A 9,969-nucleotide genomic window follows, 5' to 3' on the forward strand; every position below is an offset into this window, starting at 1 on the left:
ACACTTCTCAGAAAATTGTTTGCACTTAGAAGCAAAAAAATCTCTTGTTTTGCATGAATGACTAATTGGTGTCAGACCCTTTGTGTCTGCTTGAACTATAGCATTAGAGCAAATTACTGAGAGTAAGGGTTAAATAAAAACCCAGCGCTGCCTGATCCACGCACATTTTGCTGCTCCCTGGTCCTGCTCAGGACTGCAGCGGGCTGAAGCTTTTTCCTTCCCTGCCATCAGCCTCCCACACAGCACACGTCCATCCCGCAGCCTGGGTTCCATATGGAGTTTGTGGCACCGGGAGGGATGGATGGTAACTGGAGAAACTGCCTGGGGGAGGCTGGTCGGGAAGACGGGCGCTCTGAGACCTTCTCGGGGAATTCCTGGGAGCCACCCTCCCCCTGTGTGTTTGGGGTTTTTTTAATTCAATGCCCCTTCTGTAAGCCCAGGGAGTCATTTTTTGGCCTGTATCTCCCGGGACATGAAAGCTGCTCTCTGCCAGCCTCTGCCCTCCCACCCCCAGGACATGCTCTCCTCATTGCACCCTCCCATCACATCATTCCCGTGTCCCCAGGTGTGATGGGGCCTCGGTGGGAAGGGGCTCCTTTTGCCCATTAGTTAGGAGTGTCCTGAAAGCCCTTATTGAATCATGAGGTATGGATGCAAGAGGTTCATTAGAGACCAGTAGTGAGCAGTAATTAAGTAGCCAGGAATAACGAGGCTGTGCTGGGCCACTTTCTCCCTCAGTTGTTGCTGGAGCAGCTCATGGCTCCAGACCTCTTTCTTGCACAGTGGAAAAAAATATCTCTCTATATATAAATTTACATATAGGTACAGCTGAAATGCCCTCCAGGGCTGCTCCCCTTGCACCTCTCTTGCTAGTGGACACGAGGAGCCACCAGGAAGGTTAAGGTGAGGCAAGACCCTGCTCTGGGCAGTGACCCCCTCCCAGCAGGGATGCAGACCAAGAGCACTGCTGAGCTGTCGGTAAAGCTGCTGCTGTGGTGAGGTGAGGTCTGGGCAGGTATTTTGGGGCAACCTGGTCCTGCTCTTGCCCAGGAGGATGGCATGGAGCTGCTGCTTGGGTGGGTGGGGGGAGAGCAAATCCCTACAGCTGGGGAAGCTCCAGATGAACCTTGCTATTGCCTTCTCTGGACACAGGACTGAAGACCTGTGCCCTTTCACATCAGCTTCAAGCAGACAAAACCCAAAGGTATTTTTATTAGGGTGGATTTCAGCTACATATCACTGTGGCAGGATAAAGAGCTGACTCAGGCATGACGAAGGCAGTTTGGGGGTTTCTAGTACACAGCGCTCTGCTCGCAAGTCCTCGTGTTGCATTATTAATACTATTTGTCAGGGTTGTGTACTCATTTTCCCAAATGTGAGTTAGCCCCCATGGGCTATTCAAGGTGTGCTAAGAAATTAAATAGTCTTATTCCTCCCCACTGATAGCTTGTTAGCTGTGCAGAACTGGCATGTCCACGGTGGGGATGCTGTGTGAACAGGCAAAGTATTCACCCAAGTAAATATTCCTCCACTAATGAGAAGCAGCTGAGAGATATTTATTTTCTTCTTCTTCTTCTTCCTTCCTTATGAGATTTTGTATTTCTTTCCAGTTTTTTTTCCCACCACAAAAGATGACTGACATTCAAACCTAACTAGAAAAAACAGCATTTTCCCTCCTCGCTTTTCTCATCCAGTTTTAGGGCCTCCTGGTGGGGCCTTCTTCACCTCACTGCAGCAGCCCTTGCTGCACGGGTCAGGTTGCTCTGCCATCTCTCCCTCCCCAAGAACCACATCAGCTTTTTAACTTTTATTTCTGCAAATTGGCTGCACCACAGCTGTCCTGTACATATTAAAGCTGTGACTCCTGGGGTGGGGAGCAGGGTGTCCCCAGCACCCTGGCTGCTCAGTGGGTGCCACCCCACATGCCCTGCCACGGCCAGGGTGCTCAGCTGACCTTTCCTCCATGCACCACAGGGTTTCTGTCTATTGCTATTGTGTAGATATCAAATTGTAACCTGTTCCCATGGATACAGTAGATTATAGAAAGGGAAGAACTGCCTCTTTGCTTTATCTTCATGTGCGGTTTTATACACCTTAGCTTTTGGGTTATAATGACCTCTGCAATCAGGGATTATAATGGGCAGGCGATGGCTGCAGCGTTTACCCTGTGTATCTTTAATTGCAAACCAGCCCCCTGGATGTAACCATTGAAAGGAAAGGAGAGGTGGCTCTGGACGGCGTGGGACTGCCCGTCGCCTGGCCCTCCCCGCAGCTGCAGAATATGTGATCAGCAAAATATGTGCCCAGGCCACATTGATTTCTGTGATGGGCACTGCAGTGCTGAGCACTGCGATAAGCTGTGCCCACCATGTCCCTCCAGGTGACACAAGGAAGGGCCTTTAGCCGGTCAGTCATGCTGGCTTGTGTCACAAGTGATTCCAGTGAAAACAGGGATGGATGAAGAGGAGATGACACTCTCAGCATGGCTGTCCTGTAGCTGGTGCCCATCACGGCAGCAGCTGCGGTCGGTGTGTAGCATCACTGTGCTAACATCCTTCTTGTTTTCACACCACTTCATCTTTGAGTCTCTGGCCAATTCAGTCTTCGGTAGGGGAAAGACTTTTTTCTGTACTACTACAATTTGCAACACAAAAAAGCAGTATTTCAACCAAAAGGTTAGCCCCACTCGACTGTGTTGCCAGACTCCTGTCCCAGGGGCTGTATTTGAGGAATACATTGGCTCTAAGTGGATGTTTTCAAGCCCTGAGCAGTTTGTACCATGGTGTTCTGCAGGCTCTGTCCGGCATTTTTAATCAAACCATCTCAAATCCCCAAGCCTCACCCCTCTTTCCATTTCCAGTGAAAGGAGAAGCATTCACACACAAACTGTGATTAATATGCCTTGAAAATATGCAGCGCCAGCATTCAAGGTTATTCCCCAATAAGCCATCATTTTTGTCATCAGCTCCCAATAAATCTTCTGGCTGTGATGAAATGCAGCTGCTTTTAATCTTTATTGTTAGGGCAGTGTGAATTCATTTTTCTAAGAGAAAAACCCCGTGTGAGTGGGGTGCAGAGAAGGTGTTTGATGGCTTGGGCCCATTCAGGTTTGCAGCTGCTTGAACAGAGGCCGATGTAGCTCAGGCTGCTCAAAGGGCTGCGTGAGCCAGCGTGTTCGGGTTCTGTTTAAATCGCTCGTTTTGGAACAAAGTCCATGTTGCCTGAAATAGTCCCAGCTACCATCAAGCACCTGAAAATCTGCATGTAGACAAATCCCCAGACCTGAGCTTCAGCTCTCTGTTGCTAATCAACAAAGTGTGTAGGCACATGTTGAAATCCCTTGGACTCCAACAGGATCCATATCAGAGCCAAAATTAAGCCCAAGTGAAGCTCCGCTGAACAAGAGCTGTTTAAAAGCACCTGGTGGTGGGCTCCTGTGCTAGAGGAGCTGGAAGGCACAAAAGAGGAGATACTAAAGAGACATGACCATAAATTTCTTATTTCCCCATAGTGATAACATCTTTAATGAGGTGTGTGTTCACGAAAATATAACCCTGAGGTTCTTGCATCTGCCTGGCATCTTGACACATGCCAGCTTCCCGCTGCAACTTCAGGGGGAAATCTGCCGAGAAAGCTGAAAGGTGTTATTTAATTAATAACAGCTAATTTGAAAAAGTACCAAAATGTCACTCAGCTTCTCCGGAGGTGAGCTGGGAGATTTCACCTCCATGGGGAAATGGGGGGTTTCTGAAGGCAGGGGACACTATCAGTGTCACACACATGAGCACGGAGCAGCAGTGTCTTAAGTCTCAGCGTGCTGTCATGTCAGCGCAGGTCAGATCCTGCTCATTTCTTTATATTTAATAAGTAAATCTATGGTATTTAGATTTAGCATAACTGAGTGCTGTGTGGGCCTTAATGCTGGCTTAATCTGTCTCCAGCTCTGCTCATCAAAGGCTGCTGTAAGTGAGGGGATAAATGAGGCATCCCATGGCACTTGCCGAGGCTGCATAGTGCCCAGCCAATATCTTACATTGAAATAATGCAGCTTTTAAAGCTGCCTTGCTCCAATACTAGACAAGTTCAAATATCTGAGTGAAAGCTCTTATTCACCCTTGAAAAGTAAATTGTGTTTTATTTTAGCAGGAATTACAGGGTCTGTTTCTTGAGAGAGCATCCCCAGTCCCTGCTGTGCTTAACGAACTTTGGAATGACCCATGTTTGTCCAGGATAACAGGATTATATATTATTTAGCATTATTATTCATAATTTAGATAAACAGAGGTCTCTCTAGCAGTGCAGAACACATACATATAAAATCCCCCGTCAAATTATTTATTTCCATATAAATTATGTACTGTCAAAACTGCTCTACTGATCTGAAGGTTAAAGGCTTCATCACGGAAATGTAGCAGCTCCCCGTGATTTCAATCAGAATGTGATTATTTACAGAAAAAAGCATCCCGGTGGTTGTGGATTTCCTATTGATCTGCTTCAGCAGCTCTGTCTGACTTAGAACAGCTGAAACAAATGAAATAAAAATACAAACCTACAGTTGTTTTATCTTCCCATAAAAAGTAGGTCATATCCCCAACGGAGCTGTATTTTATTCATGTAAATACATTTTTACAATTAAAAATGCAACAAAAACCTGGTGAAACTGGGTTAGGGCTGATGCCCAGGCTTCCTCGGGGCAAAGCCTTGCTGCCGGACAGGCGGGTCCCTCGCTCCTCTGCCATGGGCACGGGGCCCTAAGCCACCAGTTTGGGAGCAGGAAAGCACGGGGGAGCAGGAGAGGAGTGAAAGTGCTTAAAGCTCTGCAGATTGAGCTCCATATAGGAATAATTATGGCTGCTATTTTAAGAAGTTGTTTAATAATGTTAAACGGATGACAGCCTGAGATTGTAACACTGCCACCTCCACACTCCTGGGGGCTTTTTCTCCCCCCCCCATCAGCTCTGATATATTTGCATTTTTCCAAGCCTGTGTTACCAATTATCGTTCTCCAAAGGCCCTTGAGCAAGCTGGGAATCACTTTGCACAAGAGGAGAAGACAAAGCGTTGAAGTACAACAGCAAAGCCATGAGCCCCTCTCCTGGTGCATACCTAGAGTGTGTGTGAGGGTGTTCAGCAGCAACATCCACGTTTCCATCTGGTCCAGTAAAATATTTTGGGGCAAATCAGAGCTGCTTCCAATGGGGCTGAGAGGTCGCATAGTGACCCACGGCGTGCGTGGGGCTGCAGCCCACAGGAAAGCACACCTCTGCGGTGAACCGTGGTTTGGCTGTCTCAGTTTCCCTATTTACAAAACAGAAACTACATTCTTGATTGGCATGTTGGTACTTTGGGAACTTTGGATGAAACGTGTTGCCCTTAGTATGCATACAGATAATTAATAATGTTTTTTCTGGAGGTTTAATGTTTCGTTTGCACTGCATGGTGATTAGCACTGAGCTCTTCTTGGCAGGATGCTCCCTCCCCGGTGCGGGGCTGCGCGTTACCACTGCAACAGAAATGGGAGCTGCTTATAGAAACTGCTGTAAGAGGGATGTCAGGGCTGTCTTAGGAACCTGTACTGCCAAAAAATGAGGAGCCTGAAACAGAGACAGAAGGAAAAAATAAGATAGAAAGAATGGGGCTTTCTACCACATTTTCCTGTTTTCCTGGTGCTTCATTTGTAATAAGAGGAAAAGAAATGGGGTTAGGTCCAGCTGTCCTTCGAGAAGGAATGTGGGAAGGTGATGCCCTGAAGCTCCCGAAGAGGGGTGTGCAAGGAGGATCTTTCAGCGCCAAACCCAGCCCGAGCTGCACCGAGGCTGGGCTTTGGCCAGCACTTGCTCTGCAGATGCCTGTGGGTCGTTAATGGGGGGGGAAGAAACTCTTAATTTCCTCTCTTTGACCAGGTCTGTCCTTGTTCCAGGTGACGCCATTCAGCTGGGGTTTTTGCTTGGTTGGTTATCTCTCGTTGCTGCGTTGGGGGTAGAATTGTCCTTTCCATGCACAACATCCTTTTCTAGCCGGTGAGGGACGGCTCTTTCCTGTCCATGCTGGAGCTGCACAAGAAGTAAGAGGTTAGGAAGATTAAAATGCAATTTAAAGTACTGTGAAAATAGATCTGTCAACCTGACCTATTTGCTTGAGGGTCTTTAGGGTTTGTTTGGTTGTTTTTTTTAAGACGTCAGGAAAGACGCTTGAAAATAAATTAGGTTTCATTTAGCTCAGAGTAACAATTAAAACTTGGAATGGTCAGGGCCTGTTTAGGCAAATCAATTAAAAGATTGGCACATAAATGATGTGTACCTTTGTCTTTCACTGTCCTAGTCAGGCTGGGAGACCTTCAGACTGGGATGTTCAAAGGTGAGGCCATTAATCCTACATGTATTTCCATCGGCTGACCCTATAACTTCCTTTATGACCTTCTGGCTGGTCTCTAACCTGTGATGTTGTGGGCTTCTCCCTGAGGAGGTTTTCTCCATCACTGCCTCTTCCAGCCTATTTCATTTAAAAAAAATTCATTCTGCATCTCCAAATTCATTCCCAGGAGTTTGAAGGAGAAGGCACATCACCCGCTGGTAGCGCTTGAAGGCATCTGCACGTCCCACCCCAGGGACGATGACTTTCTGTCAGTGGGGTAATCCATGGGATGGGTGCGAGGGTACTTCCAGTGAAGTAGAAGGGATTGAGAAACCCTTAGGAAGTACGGTCCCTATTTCATACTCCCTCAGTGACAAAGTTAACATTTTTCATGATTTACAATGAAATTGAGACAAAGCACCAGCTATTTAAAACATCAGAGAGAAGCTAGGGAGACCACAGGTCACAGCACAGAAGACATGGGACACAAAAGGGCCCTTCAGTCTAGCAGACGAAGACACTGCTGGGCTGGAGAAGGCTGGAGTGGGACAAAATTCAACCAAAAGTTGCAGCCATTAAAGAGAAGCTCTTGGTCTCAGCTTTGGCCCTGCAGCAGCGCCAGCGTTAAGGCCCTCAGGCTGCTCACCATGGCCCGGGCGCACAGTGAGGCTCAGCAGCTGGCATGGGAAGACCAGCGGCTTCTGCGGCATCCCAGCTGCAGCGCTCACCGCATCAAATATTCATGATCCAAATGAATGCAGAAAGCTCCCCTAGCTCGCAGTCTGCCTCGCCGGCAGGTTGCATTCCTGACAACCAGCATCAGATCTGTACCGGCCGCGAGTGTTCATCGGGAGGGACTTGAGGGACCTTCACTAACAAGGCCGAGGGAAGCCCCACAGACTGAAGTATTTAAGAGTAGCCAGAATGGTTCCCTAGTAACTACCCCGAGGAGACTAATCCTGCACTGGCAGCTGTACATTGCTTGCGTCCTCAGTGCAGGAGAGCAGCCTCCTAAAAGCAGCTCAGCAGCTCCAAGTGGCGATGGGCACCATTTGTTGAACCATTTGCAGTGTGGCTATTGGACAGGGCTGTGTGACAGCACCCAGCATCGCTGAACTACCACTGGGGCCTCCCTCCCCTAACGCCCCAAAGGGTTTCTTGCTCCAGGCAGGTTCTGTGCAGGGAGCTACAGCGAAAGCTGAGATAAAACCCACTTCTCCTCCGGTTTCAGGGCACACGGTCTCCTGCTGCCCCCCTGCACAATGTATCTCACTGCCCGTGGGCTCGCCAGTGGCTGGGTTCCATGGACAAAATGGGGTCTCGGCACGATCCCTGGGCTCCCTGCCCTGGTTATGCTGCCTTTTAGCACTGAAAATTAGTGACATTTGAATTTCCCTTGCAAACTGCACCAGGGTACCTGGATGCCAAGCGCCCAACTGAGAGGTGCTGTCACCACTGGGACCAGGGGAAAGGCACGTCCCAGGGGAAAGGCACATCCCCAGGCAGCAGTGTGACGGGCCCTTCTGCCTGGCACGGGTGTGAATAACAGCACTTGCCTTTGGCCCAAGCAGGGACTGATAAATAGCAGCCACAGGAGAATCCCACCCATTCTTCCTTCACGAAAGACACAACCGGTTGTAAAGTTCATCATTAATCCCAGAGACAGAAAAGCTGAAAGCCAGAGGGTTTAAAATGTGGGTTTACCAACACTTTCATCTTCTTCCTTTTTTTTTTTTCAGTTAAAAACATCGCAGGATGAGCATGTGGAGCAGTTTCCGCCCTGAACTGCTCATCATTGGGATGCTGTAGCGCTGTGTTACAGAGATTTTTCCCCTTCCCCCTTCCCCGCAGGAGAAAACGGCTCTCGGGGGGCCGGGGCGGTGGCGGCCCCGCTCCCGCAGCCGCGCCGCAGCCGCGCCGCCGGTGTCGCAGCACCCTCTCCCGCTGCTGCGGCGGAACAGCACCCGGGAAGGCGGGGAGCAGCGCCCCGGCACTGCTGCTTCCAGCTCCCCGGGCCTGCAAGGGCTCCTCGGTGCCACTCAGCCCCGCGGTTCATTTCTGGGAAGACAGGCTGCTGAAGAAGCAGCTGAAACGCCTTCTGGAGAGGCCACGGTGGTGCTGTCCTCCAGACATTCTGCTCCTCCTGCAGAAAGTAGTTTGTTCAAATAGTAAAAGCAGAGTTCAAAGTCCTCACTCAGATGTAACTCCCATAGACAATCGGGATTTTGCCAGAGCAAAAATATTAAAAAAAAAACACCAAAGACCAGGGTAGGCTCAGCTAAAAAATATGGCTATATAATACATAGGAGGAGGCTGAGGGGAGACCTTATTGCTCTCTACCACTACCTGAAAGGAGGTTGTAGTGAGGTGGGGGTCGGTCTCTTCTCCCAAGTAACAAGCGACAGGATGAGAGGAAATGGGCTCACGTTGTGCCAGGGCAGGTTTAGATTAGATATTAGGAAAAATGTCTCCACGGAGAGCATGGTTGGGCATCGGAACAGACTGCCGGGGGAAGTGGTGCAATCACGGTCCCTGGGACTGTTCAAAAACGTGTGGATGTGGTGCTTAGGGCCACGGTTTAGAGGTGGACCAGGCAGTCCGGTTAACAGCTTGGACTCGATGATCTCTGAGGTCCTTTCTAACCTTAACGATCCTATGATTCTATGCATACTGTTGAAGAGCAGAAAGGAATGAACCCATTTAACATCAGGAAAACCTGCTTCCCATAGTGGCACACAAGTGTGTGGCTGGAGCAATTAACACAGGCAAAGAAGTGTAAAGTCACTCAGCTGGTGACAAGAAGTGTCTCTCTGGGACCAAGCAGTGACCGAAGAAGTAATACCATCACCATCCTTGCGGTGCATCTGCCTTGGCCCTGTGCTGTCGCAGTCCCGGTGCGATCTCTCGCAGATGCTCTCGCTCTGATCTAAACCAGCCACGGTGCTCAATCAGCAGCAAACCTGGGGCTACTGGAGGGATGTGAAAAATATTATTAGGGAAACTAATACTTTCACAAGCAGTGAAATAACAACCAGAGCCTGGTTTCTGATGGACCTGTGCCTTGTGGTGGATTCTCTGGTGTCTGGTGGAGATGCATTCCCGCAGCAATCCTTCCCCCAGGAGGGGCATTAGCATCCTCATCTTCTTTCATCCAGCTATTGGCAGTGACTTTGTGGCAGTCTGATATTGTTCCAGCTTGTATCCTACATCGAACTGAAACAGCTCAAGGTTCAAAAGGTGTGGAGAGAGACTGACAGGTCAGCGGTCATGCGAAGTTACGCATACACAAACATGCACAGAGTCAGCATTGCAGACTGACCACGCAAACCACATTTTCTTAGGAAGGAAGGGTTAAAAAAAAAAAAAAAAAGGAAAGTTTTATACATTCTTAGCAGACAGGGAAAATGCTGTGAATGGGAACACAATATGAAAGGGCTTTAGGGCAGAATGAAGCACCTCTGAAGTGCCACTTAAGTAGTACCATGATGGGGAAATGCAGCACCTTGGAGCAGACAAAGCCAAGCAAGAGGGTGGGTTTGCAAAAAGGAAGCAGAAAGCCCAGAAGCAAAGGAGCCACTTAAACCAGCATGGAGGAGCAGGAGGGAATGGGGAGAG

This window comes from Nipponia nippon, unplaced genomic scaffold (genome assembly GCF_047370975.1).
Source record: "Nipponia nippon isolate SJK-2023a ecotype South Korea unplaced genomic scaffold, ASM4737097v1 scaffold_14, whole genome shotgun sequence".
NCBI classification, from domain to species: Eukaryota; Metazoa; Chordata; class Aves; order Pelecaniformes; family Threskiornithidae; genus Nipponia; species Nipponia nippon.